This window comes from Halyomorpha halys, unplaced genomic scaffold (assembly GCF_000696795.3).
Source record: "Halyomorpha halys isolate HHAL.00 unplaced genomic scaffold, Hhal_1.1 Scaffold47.1, whole genome shotgun sequence".
NCBI classification, from domain to species: Eukaryota; Metazoa; Arthropoda; class Insecta; order Hemiptera; family Pentatomidae; genus Halyomorpha; species Halyomorpha halys.
This window is the reverse complement of record NW_027114806.1, coordinates 2,197,679-2,201,269: the sequence shown is the minus strand read 5'-3', so window position 1 is coordinate 2,201,269 and position 3,591 is coordinate 2,197,679. Positions and strand designations below refer to the sequence as shown.

Sequence of the window (3,591 nt, the reverse complement as noted above, 5' to 3'; positions counted from 1 at the left end):
AATTTTCTCCTGGAATAATCAATAAATTTGTATACTCGTAAAGACAAGATTTTTTGTCTTAAAGGCCTATGGCGGTGCATATATGTATTATGATCAGGTATGGATTAATTTTAACTTTTCTAATTTTTAATATATTAGGGTTCTCCTATATGTTTCTTTACACACGGAACACAAAATGCTATCAATTTTAAGGTTGCGTATCGATTTATTTTAACTTTTCTGATTTCTAATATATTAAGGTCCTCTTATATATTTCTTGAGATGCATAATACGAAAATGCAATCAATTTTAAGATCGCGTATCGATTTATTTTACCTTTTCAGATTGCAACATACTAAGGTCCCTTTATATGTTTCAAGAGATGCAGAAAGATGGTAATGCATAAAAGAGGACCGTAATATATTAGAAATCAGAAAAGTAAAAATAAATCAATACACGATCTTAAAATCAATAGCATTTTCATATTCTGCGTCTTATTATTTTTTTTTTTTTCGGCCAAGACTCCCATTGGAGTCCTAGATTGCATTCTGCGTCTTTAAAAACATATAAGAGAACCCAAATATATTAGAAATCAGAAAAGTTAAAATAAATCGATACGCAGTCTTAAAATTAATAGCATTTTCGTGTTCCACGTGTTAAGAAACATATAACAGGACCCTAATATATTAGCAGTAAGAAAAGTTAAACTAAATCGGAGCGCGATCTTAAAATCGATAGCGTTATCGTTTAATACGTTAGAAATCAAAAATGGTAAAAAATAATTGAAATAAAAAAAATCTAATTGTTAGTCCAGTAATATTGTATTCGAATAATTTTGTATAGGAATAATTTTTCATTCTACTAATTTTTTATTCGATTGAAATAATATTTCACATATTTGAATAAAAACGTATTCGGATTGTTTAGTGGTATTTTTATCATGATTCAGCCCGTAACCGAGCCTGGGCTTCCTCTAGTATCTTCCGCCAGGCCATCCTGTCTTCTGCTGCAACTCTCCAGTTTCGGATTCCTAGAAGTACCCGGACATCTGTAGATACAGCGTTGGACCATCTCATGTTCGGCCTCCCTACTCTTATCTTTTTATGTAGTTGCATGGACAGGACCCTATTTGGAATGTCATTGCCACGCATCCTTGCCACATGACTCGCCCATTGGAATTTACTCAACCTTATAAACTTGACAACATCATTGTCTCTGTACAAAGCCGATAGCTCTGTGTTCTTCCTTTTTCTTCATACATCGCCTTCTCTAACAGGTCCAAACATTTTTCTCAGAATGGACCTCTCGAAGATCAAGAGTCTTGCTTTATCAGCTTTAGTGAAGGCCCAAGCTTATGTGACAACGAGACGTACAAGTGTTTGATAGAGATTTACCTTGGTCCCCTTAGAGAGCAGGTGACCCTAGGGTGTGTACTGGAAGTGAAGAACACAGAGCTATTGGCTTTGTACCGAGACAATGATGTTGTCAAGTTTATAAGGTTGGGTAAATTCAACATACATTATGTTTCTTTGATAGGTAGATTATAAAAATACACTTTTTTTTTTTTTTGTATTTTTAATAAATCTAAAAAGTAAATTGATTTTGTATATGATTTATACATATCTACGCTCCACTATTAACTCATCATTGTAAATTAATTTTCATTATTTTGGAAACTAAATTTATTACTTAAGCAAGTGTTTATTGAGATTTGAGATCTTTTAAACTAATTGTCCTTTAATATTTTTAGGATTATAATTTTGATAAACAAAAATTTCAAAATCAAAATTTTTAGTTCCTGGAATAATGATTTAGAAGATTCTTGTCTTTTTTTAATATTACACAAATAATACTTTTAAGCACAGAATTTTAAATCTGAATATGAGGTTGATGACCTAAAAGATGTACTAATATAAATTGATATATCACTATCTAACTCATAAAAGATAAAAAGAAAATCAGGTCATCATAATTTTAAATTATATTGAATACACCTTAAACAGAAATGGAAAAGCTATGATATAAATAACAACCAGAAAACATAATCGATTCTACACCTCAAAACTCTCTATTAATCATCATACAATATTGAATGGTTTAATATGAAATTAAACTCAATTATATCAGAACATAAAATGAATGAGATGAATTAATTATACCATACTATAATAATTTATAGAGTGATATATCTTAATCTGCAAAGCAATCTCATGATGATTTCAAGAAGCACTGATAATCATATTGATCCTATAAAACTTTCTAACATTTAAAAGTTGAAAAGAAAACTTACTAGGATTAGTTTCATTAGTCATTCCTTTTTGTGCAGAAACGCTAATATTACTTTTAACTGAAAAAACAAATAAAATATCTGATAAATTTGTGATTAATGACATTAGGATGAAGTAAGAAAACATTGTAACAACTTGGAACTTATATAAATAACATTCGGTGACCTAAACAAAAGCTTTAATTTTGTCCAATGAACTGAAACCTTTACATTAATTATTTAACCTAATAACCAGTTTGAATGTCAGAACACTCTGTATAATAATAGTTTTTCAGGTAAAGAATATTTCTCAGATTTAAGATCGAAATATTTTTTTAAAAAATCATTGCTAATAAATAAATTAAAATAATAAAATGTAATAAGCTAAGTGTTATTGGACGCAAATGAAAATGATTTATATGTTCCATTACATGGAAAACGTTTATATACTTAATACATAGACAAAATACTCACAAAAATATAGTAATATTGATAACTAGAAAATAAATACTGAAAAACAAAAAAACGACAAAGCATGCTCTAAATAAAACAAAATATTAGCAAACATACAAGAATCAGTCGACTGCTAGATGATAAGGATAAGTCGTTCGCGAACGAACATGTTCAATAGAATGTTATATAGGAAGATGGTCAGGGTTGCGGTCACAAGTGAAACAAAAATAGTTTACAACTATTTTATTTTCCAACGTAGATAGAATGGTTCGATGCAATGAACAATGAAGAGTAGGATCTACGAACAGTAACTCTACTCTAAGTTTTTTAAATTTTCCTTATGGTCAGTTAGATTTTACAAAATTAATACAATTTTCAGCTATTTAAATTATTATTATTATTAGCTTATTAACTTTTAAAAATAATTTATTGTGTAGTTTTTTAAATTGAATTATTAATTATTTTATTCAAACCATTTTTTTCTTTAGATTAAATAAAGAAGATTATGAGAAAAAATAGGTTTCATTTAATTTTTCTTTTAAATCAACAGTTGCTAGTTTGACTTGGTATAGGGGATTGAAACCATTATATATATATTTAATACAGAGTGACCAAAAGTTACTAAAAATTAAAAATTTTACTATAAATGGAATTTGGTTCAGGTGCGGTCAAATAAAACTGAAATAGTGAATATGTGTACTAATTTAATTTGAGCCAACCTTTCGCCCCACGTTGCAGGGCTTCGTCAGGGCTAAAAAAGATACAAACACTTGACATAAGTACAAAAAAAAAATAACAAGTGGAAAATAACAAGGGTATACAATGAAACGTAAAATTTAATAATAAAAATTAAAGGTCATAAACAATAGATGAAAACGGTAATAGTAACAGAT

At 28.5% G+C, this 3,591-nt stretch overlaps 1 protein-coding gene across 1 annotated transcript in view; it reads right to left on the bottom strand.

The window, feature by feature from the left end:
- LOC106689915 (zinc finger Y-chromosomal protein 1) overlaps positions 1–2,362 on the bottom strand; it is a 5,171-nt gene extending 2,809 nt beyond the window's left edge. Inside the window, exon 1 of the mRNA XM_014435137.3 lies at positions 2,270–2,362. The gene's annotated coding sequence lies outside the window, so the exon portion shown is untranslated. The remainder of the gene's footprint in view (positions 1–2,269) is intronic.
- Positions 2,363–3,591: the final 1,229 nt, after the last annotated feature.